The sequence below is a fragment of the Hypanus sabinus genome, chromosome X1, assembly GCF_030144855.1.
Source record: "Hypanus sabinus isolate sHypSab1 chromosome X1, sHypSab1.hap1, whole genome shotgun sequence".
Taxonomy (NCBI): domain Eukaryota; kingdom Metazoa; phylum Chordata; class Chondrichthyes; order Myliobatiformes; family Dasyatidae; genus Hypanus; species Hypanus sabinus.
The window spans coordinates 256,734-277,685 of record NC_082738.1 but is presented as its reverse complement, the minus strand read 5'-3'; the positions used below and the strand labels follow the sequence as shown (position 1 = coordinate 277,685).

At 38.9% G+C, this 20,952-nt stretch overlaps 1 protein-coding gene across 1 annotated transcript in view; it reads left to right on the top strand.

Moving 5' to 3' along the window:
* Positions 1-20,952, top strand: part of adam11 (ADAM metallopeptidase domain 11) — a 365,266-nt gene that overhangs the window by 233,123 nt on the left and 111,191 nt on the right. The gene's annotated exons all lie outside the window — the stretch shown is intronic.

Here is a 20,952-nt window from a genome sequence, read left to right as displayed (position 1 = left end):
AAGCATTATGAAATGGACCGCTATTAGTGATTTGTCGGGATAGTGCTCGGAAAGGCGAAGTGTTAAGATTAAATAAAATAGATGGAAGAAAAGTACAATGTTCAATACCCAACAATAGAAAGTGGACTAGAGGAGTTATTTTGGGAATACCAACAAAAGTTACTAAGGATGAGATTAAACAGAACATAAAAGGAGCAAAAATTATTGAGGCCAAATGTTTGAAAGTTACAAAAAATGGAAAAAAATGTGATAGTTTATCAGTTATGATTAACTTTAATGAAGAAAGATTGCCGACTAAAGTTTATTTGGGGTATATTTGTTATGAGGTCAGAATATATATACCACTGCCTTTAAGATGCTTTAAATGTCAGATATTTGGGCATATTGTGGTGGTCTGCAGAGGGAAACAAAGATGTAGGAGATGTGCTGGAGAGCATAAATATGGGAAATGTGAGGCGGGAGCTAGGCTGAAATGCTGCAATTGTGGCGAGGAACACAGTGCAGCTTATCAAGGGTGCATTGATAGCAAGAAGGCAGCTGAGATACAATATTTTAAGGTAACTCAAGGGATTAGCTACACAGAGGCAGTGAAAGGAATCGCTGAAAAGGAGAAGGCTATCAAGCAAACAAATACAGGGAATAATAAACCATTGAACTGTGAGGACTGTAATATGATAAATAAGGATACACTAATAATGAGTAGAAAGGATTCCGTACTGTTTATGGTAGATGCAATTAACTGTTCAGTGCAAACAGACAAGAGAACTGAGAAAATTAAAATTATAGTCAAGTCTGCAGAAAAATATCTTGGTATTACAGACCTTAGGTGGGAAGTAGTTAAAGAAATGTTGAATGGAGGATCAAACAGTTTACAGGCAGGGGAGGCAGGATCTTAATGGCAGTATATACATTTACAATGAATTGCAAGGAGTCTTATCGTGAATGGTCAAGAATTTAAGAAATGTGTATCAGAACTTGAGGAAAAACCTCAGATTTTATGTATACAGGAAACATGGTTGAAACCACAATTAAATTTTGTTTTACAAGGATATACAGCTATTAGGAAGGATAGAAGTAATGGCAATAGTGGAGGAGTAGCAATATTTATAACCAGTGGGATGAGGTATAATATAGTCAACATAGGGCAGAAATATGAATCAATAATAATCAAAATTTGGATAGGCAGAGAAAACCTGGTAATAATAAATTACTATAATCTATGTAGAAGATTAAGCAAAGATACATTAAACACAGTGGGTGGTGGGATGAAAGGGAAAATAATATGGTGTAGGGATTTAAGTGGACACAGTACATTATGGGGATGTTAAAAAAAAACTGATGAAAACCGATTAGTGATAGAAGAATTTATATCCGTGTGTATAAATAATAGAGACGGTACGAGATATAATATTTCCCAAAACACAGAAACTGCAATAGACTTAACATTTGTAAGTAGAGAATTAACAGGGATCAGTACTTGGAATGTATTAAAACAAACTACAGTAGGAAGTGATCACTATCCCATGCTCACAAGGATTCAGATTAAAATAGAACAAAATAAAGGACTTAAAGTGTCAAGGTGGAAACTAAATAAGGCAGATTGGGAGATATTTCAAAAAAGAAGTGAAGCAAGATGCATAAAGATTTTAGATGAAAATATATTGGATATAGAAGAAATGAATGATAAGTTAGTCACAGCAATTATAAATTCAGCAGAAGAAACAATTCTGAAAAGTAAAGGTAGAGAGAGGAAAAGTGTTCCATGGTGGAATTGTGAATGTAGTAGAAGTATAAAAGTAAGAAATAAAGCATTTAAAGTGTTAAAAAGACAACATTCTGTAGAAACATTGATAAAATATAAAAGAGCACAGGCAGTAGTTCAGAAAATAATCAGACAGGCAAAGCGAGCATACTGGAGACAATGTTGTAACAAAATTGGAAGAGAAACTCAACTGCCCAAAATATGGGGCATGATAAGGAAAATGAATGGTATAAGAAGTAGCAAAGAGATTCCTGTGCTAAAAAGCAAGGACAAAATGGCAATTAACAATGTAGAAAAAAGCAGAAATATTGGCAAAAACTTTTGTTAACATACATAGCTTGGAAAATTTGACAATTGAGGCTAGACGGCAAAGGGAGGAGAGGCTTAAGCAAAATCCAAGAATTATGGACAAAAGAGCAACATCAGAAGAAGTGCTGGATACACCTATTAGCATAACAGAAATAGAAAGAGCCATTATGAATGCACGGCCAACTTCTCCTGGGAAGGATCAAGTATGGAGTAGAATGCTGAAGCAATTATCAAGAAGTGCACTTCTAGTTCTACAGAGACTGTTTAAGAATATATGGGAAACAGGTAAAATACCATCTGCATGGAAACATTCTGTTATTGTTCCAATATTAAAACCTGGTAAAGATACATCAGACTCAACAAACTATAGACCAATTGCATTAACTTCACAGCTAGGTAAAATTATGGAACAAATAATAACTGATAAGACTTCTTTTTTCTAGAAAGTATATAAGTCTATTTCTCCCTACCAAAGCAGTTTCTGTAAAGGAAGAACTGCAGTAGATTCAATACTTAGCTTGGAATCTGAAATTAGGAAGGCTCAAACAAATTAAAAAAAATGGTCCTTGCGGTATTCTTCGACATAGAAAAGGCATATGATATGTTCTGGAAAGAGGGAGTGTTAATTAAATTGAAAGAATTAGGGGTGGAAGGAAAATTATATAACTGGGTTCTAGACTTTCTTTTTGGTCGAACAATTCAAGTCAAGGTGGAAGAAGAGTACTCCAGGACATATTTGGTTGAAAACAGAACACCACAAGGTAGTATCTGCAGTCCATTACTGTTTACCATAATGATAAATGACATATTTGCACAAGTTGAACATGGTGTGGGGAAATCCTTATATGTAGATGATGGGGCTTTATGGGTGAGGGGAAAAATTTTAATTTAGATATAAAGGAAGATGCAAGATGCAGTTAATAAAGTGGAGGAGTGGGCAAATAAATGGGGTTTCAAGTTGTCTATAAGTAAGTCGCAAGTGATACGTTTTTCAAGAAATCACAAACCAGTTTCCGTGAAATTATATGAACAAAAATTAGAACAGGTAAAGGTAATTTGGTTCCTTGGTTTGATATTTGATGAGAAACTTGCATGGAAAAAGCAAATTGAGAAAATTACAAACAAATATTTAAAAAAATAAACAACTTATTGAGGTGTCTTGCTGGACAGGATTGGGGTGCGAGCAAGTTATCGCTATTAAGTATTTATCAAGCTTTAATGAGGGCTACGTTGGATTATGGATGTGTAGCTTACATGTCAGCTGCAGAAAGTAATTTAAAAATGCTGGATGTTGAGCAAGCTCAGGCCCTCAGGATATGTAGTGGTGCCTTCAGAACATCACCTGTATCAGCTCTTCAAGTCGAAATGGCATTTCCCCCATTAAGACTTAGAAGAATAAAGCTAATGCTACATTACTGGGTTAACATCATGGGGCATAACTATTTACATCCGGCTAAAGCTAGATTAAAAGACTGCTGGGAACATAATTCAAATTACAATAGCTTTGGATGGATCGGGGATGCAGCAGCACAAAAATATGGTCTACACGAGTTGGAATATAACGCTACAGTTCCATTATCTGATGTTCCTCCATGGCTTTTTACAATACATACAGTGGATATAAACCTGCAACAACTTTTAAAAATGAAGTCTAACTGTGGAATCAAACTGATAGTACAAGAATATATAGACCTGCATTCTAGAAACAAATTAGTAATATTTACGGATGGATCAAAAGACCCAAGGTCTGGCCACACAGGTATTGCAGTGTACATTCCTCAGTGCAAAACTAGTATTAGGAAAAGAACATCAAACCATTTATCAGTGTATACAACAGAATTAATGGCAATATTGAGTGCATTATCTTGGATAGAAGAAAATAATGTCAAAAGGCTGTAATTTGGTCAGACAGTTTGTCTGCATTACTATAACATATAACAATCACAGCACGGAAACAGGCCATCTTGGCCCTCCTAGTCCGTGCCGAACCCTTAATCTCACCTAGTCCCACCTACCCGCACTCAGCCCATAACCCTCCACTCCTTTCCTGTCCATATACCTATCCAATTTTACCTTAAATGACACAACTGAACTGGCCTCTACTACTTCTACAGGAAGCTCATTCCACACAGCTATCACTCTTTGAGTAAAGAAATACCCCCTCGTGTTTCCCTTAAACTTCTGCCCCCTAACTCTCAAATCATGTCCTCTCGTTTGAATCTCCCCTACTCTCAATGGAAACAGCCTGTTCACGTCAACTCTATCTATCCCTCTCAAAATTTTAAATACCTCGATCAAATCCCCCCTCAACCTTCTACGCTCCAATGAATAGAGACCTAACTTGTTCAACCTTTCTCTGTAACTTAATTGCTGAAACCCAGGTAACATCCTAGTAAATTGTCTCTGCACTCTCTCTAATTTATTGATATCTTTCCTATAATTTGGTGACCAGAACTGCACACAATATTCCAAATTTGGCCTTACCAATGCCTTGTACAACTTTAGCATTACATCCCAACTTCTGTACTCAATGCTTTGATTTATAAAGGCCAGCATTCCAAAAGCCCTCTTCACCACCCTATCTACATGAGACTCCACTTTCAGGGAACTATGCACAGTTATTCCTAGATCTCTCTGTTCCTCTGCATTCCTCAATGCCCTACCATTTACTCTGTATGTTCTATTTGGATTATTCCTGCCAAAATGTAGAACCTCACACTTCTCAGCATTAAACTCCATCTGCCAATGTTCAGCCCATTCTTCTAACCGGCATAAATCTCCCTGCAAGCTTTGAAAATCCACCTCATTATCCACAACACCTCCTACCTTAGTATCATCGGCATTCTTACTAATCCAATTTACCACCCCATCATCCAGATCATTTATGTATATTACAAACAACATTGGGCCCAAAACATATCCCTGAGGCACCCCACTAGTCACCGGCCTCCATCCCGATAAACAATTATCCACCACTACTGTCTGGCATCTCCCATCTAGCCACTGTTGAATCCATTTTATTACTCCAGCATTAATACCTAACGACTGAACCTTCTTAACTAACCTTCCATGTGGAACTTTGTCAAAGGCTTTGCTGAAGTCCATATAGACTACATCCACTGCCTTACCCTCGTCAACATTCCTCGTAACTTCTTCAAAAAATTCAATAAGGTTTGTCAAACATGACCTTCTATGCACAAATCCATGCTGGCTACTTCTAATCAGATCCCGTCTATCCAGATAATTATAAATACTATCTCTAAGAATACTTTCCATTAATTTACCCACCACTGATGTCAAACTGATAGGTCTATAATTGCTAGGCTTCCTTCTAGAACCCTTCTTAAACAATGGAACCACATGAGCAATATGCCAATCCTTCAGCACAATCCCCGTTTCTAATGACATATTAAAGATCTCCGTCAGAGCTCCTGCTATTTCTACACAAACTTCCCTCAAGGTCCTGGGGAATATCCTGTCAGGACCCAGAGATTTATCCACTTTTAAATTTCTTAAAAGCACCAGTACCTCCACCTCTTTAATTGTCATAGGTTCCAGAACTTCCTTACTTGTTTCCCACACCTTAGATAATTCAATATCCTTCTCCTCAGTGAATACCGAAGAGAAGAAATCATTCAAAATCTCTCCCATCTCCTTCGGTTCCACACATAGCTGACCACTCTGATTCTCTAAGGGGCCAATTTTATCCCTCACTATCTTCTTGCTTTTAATATAACTGTAGAATCCTTTCGGATTTACTTTCACCTTATTTGCCAAACCAACCTCGTATCTTCTTTTAGCTTTTCTAATCTCTTTCTTAAGATTCCTTTTACATTCTTTATATTCCTCGAGCAATTCCTTTACTCCATGCTGCCTATATCTATTGTAGACATCCCTCTTTTTCTGAACCAAATTTCTAATATCCCTTGAAAACCATGGTGCTCTCAAACCTTTAACCTTTCCTTTCACCCTAACAGGAACATAAAGATTCTGTACCCTCATAATTTCACCCTTAAATGACCTCCATTTCTCTATTACATCCTTCCCATAAAACAACTTGACCCAATCCACTCTCTCTAAATCCCTTCGCATCCCCTCAAAGTTAGCCTTTCTCCAATCAAAAATCTCAACTCTAGGTCCAGTCCTGTCCTTCTCCATAATTATATTGAAGCTAATGCTATTGTGATCACTGGACCCGAAGTGCTCCCCAACACATACATCTGTCAGCTGACCTATCGCATTCCCTAACAGGAGATCCAACATTGCCCCATCTCTAGTCGGTACTTCTATGTATTGTTGCAAAAAACTATCCTGTACACATTTCACAAACTCTAAACCATCCAGCCCTTTTACAGAATGAGCTTCCCAGTCTACGTGTGGAAAATTAAAATCTCCCACAATCACCACCTTGTGTTTACTACAAATATCTGCTATCTCCTTACAAATTTGCTCTTTCAACTCACGCGCCCCATTAGGTGGCCTATAATACACTCCTATCAGTGTTACTGCACCTTTCCCATTCTTCAATTCCACCCAAATGGCCTCCCTAGAGGAGCTCTCTAATCTATCCTTCCAAAGCACCGCCATACGATTTTCTCGGACAAGCAATGCAACACCTCCTCCTCTGGCCCCTCCTACTCTATCACACCTGAAGCAACTAAATCCAGGAATATTTAGTTGCCAATCACACCCTTCCTGCAACCATGTTTCACTAATAGCTACAACATCATAATTCCAGGTATCAATCCACGCTTTAAGCTCATCCACCTTTCTTACAATGCTCCTAGCATTAAAATAGATACATTTAAGATTCTCTCCATCTCCTCCTCTCTTTCCATCCCTAACAATGCATTCAAATTTATTATCCTTTTCTTTCTTCTCCCCTACATCTTCGGGCTGAGCGCATCCCTTCTCCATCACCTGCCTTTCCTCCCTCACACACTATTTACTTGCTCCACTGGTGAACTAACCTCCTCTCCCATAGTCTCCTCAAATAGTCTCCCGCCCCCCCCCCCCATCTTACTAGTTCAAAGTTACTATCAAATCAAGAAAATCAGAAAGTAGACAGGATATTTTATTGGAGATTCTATGCAAGATGTATACACTGAAAATGGGGTAGAAGTAAGCTTCCTTTGGGTTCCTGCTCATTGTGGTGGGGAGGGTAATGAAAAAGTGGACATTATAGCTTAACAATCACTCAGATCATCTATAATAGAGGTCCAGATCCCACTAAGTGAAGTGGAAGTCAAAAGTATTATAAAAACACGTATTGAGGAGACATGACAGAAGCACTGGGATGAGAGTGGAACAGGGAGACAACTGTACAAAATACAAAGGCAAGTCAGATAGCAAAGAATATCAGGTGGGCATAGAAAGATAGAAGTGATCATCAGTCGTTTAAGAATTGGTCACACAAGTCTTAATTACACATTATACAAAATAGGGAAACATCCAACTGGGTTGTGTGAATACTGTGATCAACCAGAAACAGTTGAACATGTATTGATAAAATGTGAGAAGTATGAAAGAGAAAGAGTGAAGATGATAGGAGCGCTTAAGATAAACAAAAAAAAAACTGCTGTGGGTATAGAAGACATTTTAGGTGGGAGTTCAAGAGAAATACGAACCTATATCATGAAGTATCTGAAAGACTGTGGTTTATTATATAGAATTTAGGGAATGCAATTCTTTTCATTCCTCCTGTTTATCAAATGATCCACACTCCAGTCTTGTAGGTGGTGGTAACGCACCTTAAAGCTGGTTTGCCAACTGCCATAAAACAACACAAGAAGAAGAAGGTCCCACTGTTGGACTGTTCCCTTCCCTTCTGAAGCCTTGCCTGCCCAGGAGTCCCACGACCTGCCCAAGCCAAGGCCCTGTATTTCCAGTCTCCCAAGACCTAGTCAAGGCTTCCTGTTCTTGTGCTGTCCATGTGTCTTGTCCTGTCCTGTAGCCATGCCACAACCTGCAGCCATGTCTTCTTTTCAAATTTTTTTATTACTATTATTATTCAAAAATAGCGTAGGTACATCGAAGTAACAACACTTATGATGCTTCAAAAAAGAAGAAATTATCTTAAAGATTGAAATTTTTTGTGAATAAAAAAACCCTACTAAGCAAGAAAAGTGAGAAAAAAAGAAACCCATTGGGGGTACAACCCCGGAGCCATGTGTCATACAGAGAGCTTCTATAAATAAACATCAAACCGCCAACAAGAAAGAAGGATATATCAAAAAAAATTTACACTTAGATCGTGGAGGAAATCTATCAGTTAATTGAAATGATAATAATGAGCAAATGAGCCCCATCTCTTCTCAAAGTAAAATAAAGGTTCAAAGGTTCGACTTCTAATTTTCTCCAAACTGAGACACAGCATCACTTGAGAGAACCATTGTGACAAAGTAGGAGCTGATGTATCCTTCCATTTCAACAAGATGGCCCTCCTAGCTATCAATGTAACAAACATGTTGGTCAGACACAGAAATACCATGGAATTATTCCAAAAAGCACAGTCAATTTATTAGGTTGTAAGTTGATTCTGAGTGCTTTAGAAATTGTTGAAAAGACTGACTTCCAGAACAGTTTTAATATAGAACATGACCAGAACATCTGTGTCAGTGTAGCTATCTCAGTTTTACATCTATCACAATACTAGTCAACATTAGGAAATATTTTAGAAAGTCTCTCCTTCGTCAAATGGTAACAATGTACAATCTTAAATTGGATCAGTGAATGACTAGCACAGATCGAAGAAGAGTTAACCATCTTCAGAATCCACATCCAATCCTCCCATATAAAAGTCAAATTGAGTTCCTCCTCCCAATCCTGTTTAATTTTAAGTAAAGGACACTTATCCCATTGTAATAATAAATTATAAATTCTTCCAATAGAGCCTTTCATCAAGGGGTCCATATTCATAATAGTATCTAATAAGTCAGCCTCCAAAATATAAGGAAAATTACTTAAATATTTTTGTAAAAATGTCTAACTTGAAGATATTGTAAAAAGTGTGAATATGAGAGAATATTTATCGACTAATTGTTCAAAAGACATCAATCTGCCTTCTTTAAATAAATCCAAAAAAGAATTATTACCTTTATTTTTCCAAAGTAAGAAGATTGGATCACTCTAAGAAGGTTTAAAAAAGTAATTACGATAAATTATACTGCAAAGTTTAAATTTTTTAAGATTAAAAAAAATTGCGGAACTGGAGCCAAATTTGTAAAGAGTGCTTAACCACAGGATATAGGTTTAAATTAGCAACTTTAGCTAATTGTATAGGTAGAGCAACTCCTAATAACGAAGTTAAATAAAACTGTTTCACAGCTGTCAGTTCCAGGTCTACTCAAATTGGCTGATCATTCCTATCACCCCAATATAACCAAAAGGACATATACCGCAAACTAACAGCCCAATAGTACATTCTTAGATACGGCAAAGTGAGACCTCCATCCTTTTTCAACTTTTGCAAATGACATTTACCAATTCTTGGTCTTTTATTATCCCAAGTATAAGATAGAATAATAGAATCAAAAATTTGTTAGTCAAAAAAACAGGAATATTCTGAAATAAATATAAAAATTTTGGTAAAATCATCATTTTAACTACATGAATATGACCAACAAGTGAAAATGTAAGTGGGCTCCATCTACTAAATGAATACTTCATAGAGTCCACTAAAGGAGGAAAATTGGCTTATTAAGATCCTTATATTTTTTAGTAATTATGACACCTAGATATCTAAATGAATCCGTAACTTTAAAAGGAATATTATCATATATAGAGACAAATTCATTTAAAGGAAGTAATTCACTTTTACTAAAATTTATTTTATATCCTGAAAAATCTCCAAATTTGTCAAATAATTTTAGCAAAGCAGGAATAGATTCTTCAGGCTTAGATATATATACCAATAAATCATCAGAATAAAGAGAGATCTTGTAAACATGGTCTCATTCACAAAAATCCCATGAATATTTTTAACTTCACGAAGAGCAATAGCAAGGGGTTCTAATATTAAGTTAAATACCAAAGGACTTAATGGACAATCTTGTCTTGTCCCCCGTGATAGCTGAAAAAAAGGAGACCTACAGTTATTAGTGACAACAGTAGCAATAGGAGCTTTATATATCATTTTAATCCAATTATTAATATTAATACCAAAACCAAATTTTTCTAAAACATTAAATAAATATTTCCATTCAACTCAATCAAATGCTTTTTCAGCATCCAAAGATACAACGCATTGTGGAGTTTTAGAAGAGGCCAAATATATAATGTTAAATAATCTCCGAACATTTGAAAAAGAATAACGACCCTTTATAAAGCCTGTTTGATCTTTAAAAATGATTTTACCCAAAATAGTCCCTAACCGATTGGCCATTATCTTTGAGAGAATCTTAGCATCAACATTCAGTAATGAAATAGGTCTGTATGAGGCACAATCAGTAGGGTCTTTATCCTTTTTGAGAATTAAAGAAATAGAAGCCTCATAAAAAGTAGCGGGTAAATCACTTTTCACAAAAGAAAATCTTTAAACATCTCCAACATATATGGAGAAAGCAATTTTCCAATTTTTTTATAAAATTCTACAGGATAACCATTAAGTCGCGGGGCCTTACCAGATTGCATTGAAAAAATAGCTTTATGAATTTTGGATTCAGTCATTTGGGCATCGAGTTTTTTGATCCTCAGCAGAACTTTTAAGAAAAGCAATCTTTTGTAAAAAAAGCGTTCATTTCAGAAGAGTCTACTGGACATAGAGATTTATAAAGTTCAGTATAAAAATCTTGAAAAACCTTATTAATTTCTTCATATTCCCTTTCTACGAATTCTAAAAATTTACCTTTTGGCCGATTTTAATTCAGATGCAAGTAGTTTATTATTTTTATCTCCAAACATATAAAATTGGCTCTTTAACTTAAGTAGATAACCTTCAATTGGATGAGTTAATAATAGGTTATATTGTGATTGAAGTTCCACCCTTGTTTAAAATAAATCAATATTAGGGGAAGTCACATAGATATTATCTAAATCTTTAATTTGTTTTGAAATTTTATCTAATTCTGCTTTAGTCTGCTTTTTAAGTTTAGCTGAATAAGAAATAATCTGACCATGTAAAAATGCTTTGAATGTATCCCATATAATTAATTTGGACATGCCTCCTATATCATTAAAAAGAAAAAATCCTTTTATCTGGCTTTCAATAAAACTGATAGAATCTGAGTTTTGCGATAAAGTCTGAGACATGTGCCATGGTGGATAGGCAAAAATGATATCATCAAATTCAAAGGACAAACTCAAAGGTGCATGATCAGATACAGCAATAGCATCATATTCACAGTTTTTAACATTAGGCAAAAGGCAGGGATCAATTATAATATAATCAATCCTCTAATATTTTTTATAAACATGCGAAAAAAAGGAATATTCTCTGTTATCAAGGTGTAAATGCCTCCATAATTCGATCAACCCAAAATTGGTCAAAAAGGAGTTAATAACTGACACACAATGATTTGGAAGTCGCTGATTAGTTGAGCTCTTGTCAATCACAGGATTTAAACAATAGTTAAAATCCCCACCCATTATCAACATATACTCAGCTAAATCTGGCAATAAAGCAAATACGTTTTTTAAAAAAAGAATCATCTAAATTAGGACCATACAAATTGACCAAAACAACCTTTCTATTACAAATCACTCCTTTAACAATTAAAAATCTACCATTAGAATCTGATTCAATATCCTCTTGAGTAAATATATTAGATTTAATAAAGATAGATACGCCTCTAGTTTAACTCTGAGAAGTAGCATGGAGCTGTAATCCATTCCACCAACAAAAAAATCTATTTTGATCTCCCGCCTTGATATGCATCTCCTGAGCAAAAATTATGTCAGGTTGGAATTGATTAATAATTTTAAAAGTCTTTTTTCATTTAACAGGATGATTCCAACCACGTACATTCCAACTTATTACATTAATCTGTTTAATTGCCATACTATAATTTTATTCTAATTTACTTTATACATGCGCAGAACACATACCAATACGGGATTATCAAAGATGGCGGTGATGAAGAATACAACCATATAGAAAACACGCATGGTCCAGAACCACCCAATGGGAAAAAACTCCTAACTCTAAACCCACCCACCCTCCCAAAAGCCCGAAAAAAAGGCAAGCAAACTAAGATAGGATACAAAGCCATGGGCCGCTCTGTCGGTCTCGTCTCTCCCTTCCCCCAGCCAGTACACAAAAAAATAAAATGACCTTGGAAGAAAGGCAGTAACATCTCAACAAAGGAGAGTTTTTACATTCCATCATGTATTAAACAAATAAAGAACCAAAATAATATAATCTCTTAGAAAAACCTGTGCCATCTTAAGTTTAGCTTTAAATCTCTAAGAAAACTTTAAATTCAGTTATAGGACACTATAATATAACAGATAAAAAAGGTTAATAGTATATTTAACCAAACTAAATTTACAAAAATATTAATTAGTAATATCATAGTAACTAAACTCTCCCAGATATATGTATAAAGAAACCATATTAGTAGGAAAAAAACTACCAGTTAGTAAATTAAGAAACAACAAAAAGAAACATCAAACCAAATATTAGATAAAAGGAACAAATCCTTTTATCCTCTTTTCTCAGTCAAATATGTAATTAACCACTTAAACAGTCAAACTTGAACCATAAATCTTCTTTCCAAAAAAAAATCCAGTAGGATGTAATGGTGAGCAGGTTTTCTTACCTTCTTTTATTAACCTCTCAATGAAATATCCAAATCGCCTTCATATATCTTTTCGAAATGTGAGTAATATACAGATAATCAAAAAGCTTTTCAGATAGTTCATTCGGTAGTAACATCAGCAACAGTGACAGGTATAGCCTAAACAAAATCCAGCGCGACTTTTGGGTCAAAGAAAGTACATGGGGAAGAATTAGGAGGAAAAACTTTCATTCTTGTTGGGTAACTCAAAGAGGGAAATAGTTTCTTATTATATGCTTATTTCATTACCAAAGCAAATCTTGATCTTTGTTCCATTACTTCTTTTGGATAATCTTCATAAAAACGGAGCTCAGACTCGTTGAATCTGAAAACTCTCTGTTTTCTTGCCTGTTGCACTATTTGGTCTTTAATTTTAAAGTGATGAAAACAAACCAAAATAACTCTTGGTCTGTTTGAGTCTTTAAATTTTGAAGTGGACAGTCTGTGTGCTCTTTCAATAGCAGGCAGCTGTGATAAAATAGTCAGAAATAGATTATGAAAGAGCTTACCAAAGTAAATAGTTAAGTCTCTATTTTCAGCTCCTCCTTGTAATCCAACAATTTTTATATTGTTTCAGCGAGACCTAGTTTCTAGGTCTATAATCTTATTTTTCCAAACAGGTTGTAGTTTCAGACAGTTTTTGCTTGGTGAAATTCAATTCCTCTTCATGTTTAGTAACTTGAGTTTCCATATCTTTAAGTTTTCCCAGAAATAACTTCATTTCATTATTATTCTTTTCCAGTTGATCTTCAATTGCCCTGTTCTGATCTTGAATTGAACTCAGATCCCAACGATAACTTCAGCCCATGATGGCATTTCATCAGATCTTTCCTTTGGCATCTTTCCTTTTCCATTACCTTTGTTAGAGGGTTCATGCGGATTCTTCCCACTTCTCATAGACACAGACACATTACTCCCCTTCAAGAATCAGCAATTAAAAATTTTAAATTCAAAATTTAAGCTGAGGGGAGAGAGAGAAAACTAAGAGCAGCACAAAATTACTGCTACTCCATCGACAGACAGAGGCGGTCTCCCTGTAGCCATGTTTTGTCCTGGCCTAGACCTGGGTTCCCGTTCCGAGTCAAGACCCAGTTTCCTAGTTCCAACCAAGACCTAGGTTCTGGGTCCTTGTCCACACTCTGTTCCGGAGTACTGTGTTCCCTGTCCAAGTTTGAGCTTTGTGTCCACATCCAGTTCTGGGGCCTGTTCCAGACCGTGTGCCTTGCCCAGCCCAGGAGTACCTCGCCCAGCCCTGTGCTGGAGTTCCCTTGTCATGTCCAGGAGCCTCTCATCCTGTCCAAGCCATGTCCAAGAACCTCATCCTGTTCAAGTCATGGCTTTGCGTTGTCATCCTGTCCACGTGCCTCATCCTGTGCAGGAGTGCCACGTCAGTCCTGTAGCTACGTCTCATCCTCGCCAAGATCCGGGGTCCGAGCCCGAGTCAAGACCCAGGTTCGGGGTCCCTGTCCAGTCACTGGCTCGGGGTCCCTGTCCAGTCACTGGCTCGGAGTCCCAGGCCAGGCTCCTAGTTCCAAGTTCCTTGTCCTGATCCCACTTTCCTAGTCTTAGTCCTAGCCCTGGCCCTGAATCCTAGTCTCGTCCAGGGCCTGTGTGTCAATGTCCAGCATCGTTTCCTCCTGACTTCCCTTGCTTTCTCAATAAACCTAGACCTGTTCTCTGTACTTCAGTGTCTGAGTCTTGCATTTGGGTCCGCCATCAACGCCCCCCTTATGACAAAGTCAGCTCTTTAGTTAGTCTCTTTCTTTATTTTTCTGCAAAGACTCTGTGCAAAATTATTTTAGAATCTTGGCTTAATGCAAATTATAGGACTGAGGTAATCAAAATGGGAAAGATAATAAAAGAGCAGCACAAAATTACTGCTACTCCATCAACAGACAGAGGCGGTCTCCCTGTAGCCTTTGTCTTGTCAGCAAAAGACAATGTAAAGAATGTTGGGTAATTCTAGTCTGAAGCAGAGAATGAAAAGACTCAATATTGAAGTTCTCCTGTATTACACTCTGTGTCTTCTTGCTTTATATATATATAGTTAGGTTTATAATATATAACATGGTAATATTGTATGTGTGTGTGTGTAAAAAGTGTAAAAGAGAGGCAAGAGTGGATATTGGACCGTGGGAAAATGATGCCGAAGAGGTAGTAACGGGGGACAATGAAACAGCGGACAACCTGAATTTTGAATCAGTCTTCACTATGGAAGACATGAGCAGTATGGTGGAAGTTCTAAGTGTCTGGGATATGAAGTGTGTGAAGTTACTATAACTAGAGAGAAGGTTTCAGGGAAACTGAAAGGTCTGAAGGTAAATAAGTCAACTGGACCAGATGGTGTACACCACAGTGTTCTGAAAGAGGTGACTGAAAAGATTGTGGAAGCAATAGTAATGATCTTTCAAGAATCACTAGATCCTGGAATAGTTCTGGAAGACTGGAAAGTTGCAAATGTCACTCCATTCTTCAAGAAGGGAGAGAGACAGAAGAAAGGAAACTATAACCCAGTTAGTCTAACCTCAGTGGTTGGGAAGATGTTGGAGTCGATTATTAAGGATGAGGTCTCAGGGAACGGAAGCACATAATAGAATAGACCATAGAAACCTACAGCACATTACAGGCCCTTCAGCCCACAATGTTGTACTGACTATGTTACCTAGTCTAGAAACTGCCAAGCATTTTCCTACCGCATAGCCCTCTATTTTACTAAACTCCATGTACCTATCTAAGAGTCTGTTAAAATACCCTATTGTATCCACCTCTACCACCATCGCCAGCAGTGCATTCCATGCAGCCACCACTCTCTGTGTGAACAAATTACCTCTGACATCTCCTCTGTACCTACTTCCAAGCACCTTAAAACTATGACCCATCATGTTAGACATTTCAGCCCTGGGAAAAAGCCTGTCATCCTCTGTCACTCCAAGGAGAAAAGGCCAAGTTCACTCAACCTATTCTCATAAGGTACACCCTCCAATCCAGGCAACATCCTTGTAAATCTCCTCTGCATTTTATCTATAGTATCCACATCCTTCCTGTAGTGAGGTGACCAGAACTGAACATAATACTCCAAGTGGGGTTTGACCAAGGTCTTATATAGCTGCAACATTACCTCTCTTGAACTCTATCCCATGGTTGAAGTCCAATACACCACACACCTTCTTAACCATAGAATCAACCAGCACAGCAGCTTTGAGTGTCCTATGGACTCGAACCTCAAGGTCTCACTGATCCTCCACATTGCCAGGAGTCTTACCATTAATATTATATTCTGTCTCATAAATCATCAACAACCACCCTTTTCCTCCTGTGGGCAAGCCAATTCTCAATCCATAGAGCAATGTCCCCTTGGATCCCATGTCCCCTTACTTTCTCAATAAGCCTTGCATGGGTACCTTATCAAATGTCTTACTGAAATCCATATACACTACATTCTAGTATTAGGTAATGGACCGGGTCAGGTCACAGATCTGTCAGTGGGTGAGCATCTGGGGGACAGTGATCACCGCTCCCTGACCTTTAGCATTATCATGGAAAAAGATAGAATCAGAGAGGACAGGAAAATTTTTAATTGGGGAAGGGCAAATTATGAGGCTATAAGGCTAGAACTTGCAGGTGTGAACTGGGATGATAATTTTTCAGGGAAATGTACTATGGACATGTGGTTGATGTTTGAGGATCTCTTGCAGGATGTTAGGGATAAATTTGTCCCGGTGAGGAAGATAAAGAATGGTAGAGTGAAGGAACCATGGGTGACAAGTGAGGTGGAAAATCTAGTCAGGTGGAAGAAGGCAGCATACATGAGGTTTAGGAAGCAAGGATCAGATGGGTCTACTGAGGAATATAGGGTAGCAAGAAAGGAGCTTAAGAAGGGGCTGAGAAGAGCAAGAAGGGGGCATGAGAAGGCCTTGGTGAGTAGGGTAAAGGAAAACCCCAAGGCATTCTTCAATTATGTGAAGAACAAAAGGATGACAGGAGTGAAGGTAGAACCGATTAGAGATAAAAGTGGGAAGATGTGCCTGGAGGCTGTGGAAGTGAGCGAGGTCCTCAATGAATACTTCTCTTTGGTATTCACCATTGAGAGGGAACTTGATGACGGTGAGGACAATATGAGTGAGGTTGATGTTCTGCAGCATGTTAATATTAAGGGAGAGGAGGTGTTGGAGTTGTTAAAATACATTAGGACGGATAAGTCCCCGGGGCCTGACGGAATATTCCCCAGGCTGCTCCGCTAGGCGAGGGAAGGGATTGCTGAACCTCTGGCTAGGATCTTTATGTCCTCGTTGTCCATGGGAATGGTATCGGAGGATTGGAGGGAGGCGAATGTTGTGCCCTTGTTCAAAAAAGGTAGTAGGGATAGTCCAGGTAATTACAGACCAGTGAGCCTTATGTCTGTGGTGGGAAAGCTGTTGGAAAAGATTCTTAGAGATAGGATCTATGGGCATTTAGAGAATCATGGTCTGATCAGGGACAGTCAGCATGGCTTTGTGAAGGGCAGATCATGCCTAACAAGCCTGATAGAGTTCTTTGAGGAGGTGACCAGGCATATAGATGAGGGTAGTGCAGTAGATGTGATCTACAAGGATTTTTGTAAGGCATTTGACAAGGTTCCACATGGTAGGCTTATTCAGAAAGTCAGAAGGCATGGGATCCAGGGAAGTTTGGCCAGGTGGATTCAGAATTGGCTTGCCTGCAGAAGGCAGAGGGTCGTGGCAGAGGGAATACATTCAGATTGGAGGGTTGTGACTAGTGGTGTCCCACAAGGATCGGTTCTGGGACCTCTACTTTTTGTGATTTTTATTAACAACCTGGATGTGGGGGTAGTAGGGTGGGTTGGCAAGTTTGCAGACGACACAAATTTGGTGGTGTTGTGGATAGTGTAGAGGATTGTCGAAGATTGCAGAGAGACATTGATAGGATGCAGAAGTGGGCTGAGAAGTGGCAGATGGAGTTCAACCCGGAGAAGTGTGAGGTGGTACACTTTGGAAGGACAAACTCCAAGGCAGAGTACAAAGTAAATGGCAGGATACTTGGTAGTGTGGAGGAGCAGAGGGGTCTAGGGGTACATGTCCACAGATCCCTGAAAGTTGCCTCACAGGTAGATAGGATAGTTAAGAAAGCTTATGGGGTGTTAGCTTTCATAAGTCGAGGGATAGAATTTAAGAGACTCGATGTAATGATGCAGTTCTATAAAACTCTAGTTAGGCCACGCTTGGAGTACTGTGTCCAGTTCTGGTCGCCTCACTATGGGAAGAAAGTGGAAGCATTGGAAAGGGTACAGAGGAGATTTACCAGGATGCTGCCTGATTTAGAGAGTATGGATTATGATCAGAGATTAAGGGAGCTAGGGCTTTACTCTCTGGAGAGAAGGAGGATGAGAGGAGACATGATAGAGGTGTACAAGATATTAAGAGGAATAGACAGAGTAGACAGCCAGCGCCTCTTCCCCAGGGCACCACTGCTCAGTACAAGAGGACATGGCTTTAAGGTAAGGGGAGGGAAGTTCAAGGGGGATACTAGAGGAAGGTTTTGCACTCAGAGAGTGGTTGGTGCGTGGAATGCACTGCCTGAGTCAGTGGTGGAGGCAGATACACTAGTGAAATTTAAGAGACTACTAGACAGGTATATGGAGGAATATAAGGTGGGGGGTTATATGGGAGGGAGGGTTTGAGGGTCGGCACAACATTGTGGGCTGAAGGGCCTGTAATATACTGCACTATTCTATGTTCTATGTACATCCACTGCTCCACCTTCATCAATGTGTTTTGTTACATCCTCAAAGAATTTAATCAGGCTCATAAGGCACAACCTGCCCTTGACAAAGCCATTCTGACTATTCCTAATCATATTATGCCTCTCCAAACATTTATAAATCCTGCCTCTCGGGATCTTCTCCATCAACTTACCAACCACTGAAGTCAGACTCACTGGTCTATAATTTCCTGGGTTATCTCTATTCCCTTTCTTGAACAAGGGGACAACATTTGCAACCCTCTGATTCTCTAGTACTTTTCCCATCCCTATTGATGATGCAAAGATCATTACCAGAGGGTCGGCAATCTCCTCCCTCACTTCCCACAGTAGCCTGGGGTATAACTAGTCTGGACCCAGCGACTTACCTAATTTAATGCTTTTCAAAAGCTCTAGCACATCCTCTTTCTCAATGTATATATGCTCAAGCTTTTCATAGAAACGTAGAAAACCTACAGCACAATACAGGCCCTTCGGCCCACAATACTGTGCCAAACATGTACACACTTTAGAAGTTACCGAGCATTACCCAGTACTCCAAATGGGGTCTGACCAAGGTCTTATATAACTGTAACATTACCTCACAGCTCTTGAACTCAATCTCATGGTTGATGAATGCCAACACACCATATGCCTTCTTATCAACACTGTCAACCTGTGCAGCAGCTTTGAGTGTCCCATTGACAGTGAGGGTAGAAACAGGATGATTTGGCAGATTAATGCATGGCTGAGAAGCTGGTGCAGGGAGCAGGGCTTCAGTTTCTTATTATTGAGATCTCTTCTGGGGGAGGTATGACCTGTTCAAAAGTGACAGGTTGCACGTGAACCAGAGGGGGACCAATATTCTTGCTGGCAGGTTTGTTAGAGCGTTTGGGGAGTATTTAAACTAATTTGGCAAGGGGGTGGGAACTAGAGTGATTGGACTCACGATAGGACAGATGGTAAAAAATAAAGATAGCATGCAGTCAGATTGTCAGGAAGGGCAGGCATGTGATGGGACTTAGTTGCAGCCAACAGGCTGAGTATCATAAACACAAAGTACACTGCAGATGCTGGGGTCAAAGCAGAATAAAAATATATTCCTGTCTGTTGTGGCGGACGTAGCGGAGGTGTTCGGATATGTCCATACATGGCCTCCTCTACTTCAATGATGAGGCCAAACTCAGGTTGGAAGAGCAACACCATATACCGTCTGGGTAGTCTCCAGCCCCTTAGTATGAACATTGAATTCTCCAACTTCCGGTAATTCCCTCCCCCTCCCTTCCCCCATCCCAGTTTCACTCTGCCTCCTCCTCCAGTTGTCTATCATCTCCCTCATGGTTCTGTCTCCTTCTACTACCCATAGTGCTTTCCCCTTACATTCCTTCTTCACCTTTCCTGCCTATCCCCTCCCCCACCCATTGATCTTTCCTCTTGCTGGTTTTTCACCTGGCACCTACCAGCCTTCTCCTTCCCACCTTCCCCCCACCTTCTTTATAGGGCCCCTGCCCCCTCCCTCTTCAGTCCTGACGAAGGGCCTCAGCCCAAAACGTTGACTGCTCATTTCCACAGATGCTGCCTGACTTGCTGAGTTCCTCCAGCTTATTGTACGTGAGGCTGAGTATCATATCATTAGGGATGCAGAATCAGAAAGGATAGCAAATACAGTACTCAAGGTGCTGTATCTAAATGCGCAGTATAAGAAATGAGGTTTATGATCTTGTTGCACTATTACAGATTGGCAGGTATGATGTTTTGGCCATCACTGAATCATGGCTGAAGGATGGTTGCAGTTGGGCGCTGAATGTCCAAGGTTATTCGTTATATCGGAGGGATAGGAAGGTAGGCAGAGGGGATGATGTGGTTCTACTGGAAAAGAATAGCATCAAATCGGTAGAAAGATGTGTCATAGCATCAGAAGATGGTGAAACCTTGTGGGTTGGGTTGAGAAATTGCAAGGGTAAAAGGATGTTGGTGGCAACATCCACCCAACAGTGGCTGGGAGGTGAACCACAGATTACAACAGGAAATAGAAAAGGTGAGTTAAAAGGGCAATGTTATGGTGGTCATGGGAGATTTCAACATGCAGGTAGTTTGGGGAAAATCAAGTTGGTAATTGGTCTCAAGACAATGGGTTTGTTGAATGCCGAAGAGATGGCTTTTTAGAGCAGTTTGTCGCTAAGCCTACCAGGGGATCAGCTGTACTGGATTGGGTTTATGTAATGAACCGGAGGCAATTAGGGAGCTTAAGGTAAAAGAACCCTTTGGAACCAGTGATCACAATATGATTGAGTTCAGCTTGAAATTTTATAGACAGAAAGTAAAATCTGATGTTGCAGTATTTCAGTGGAGTAAGGGAAATGACAGTGG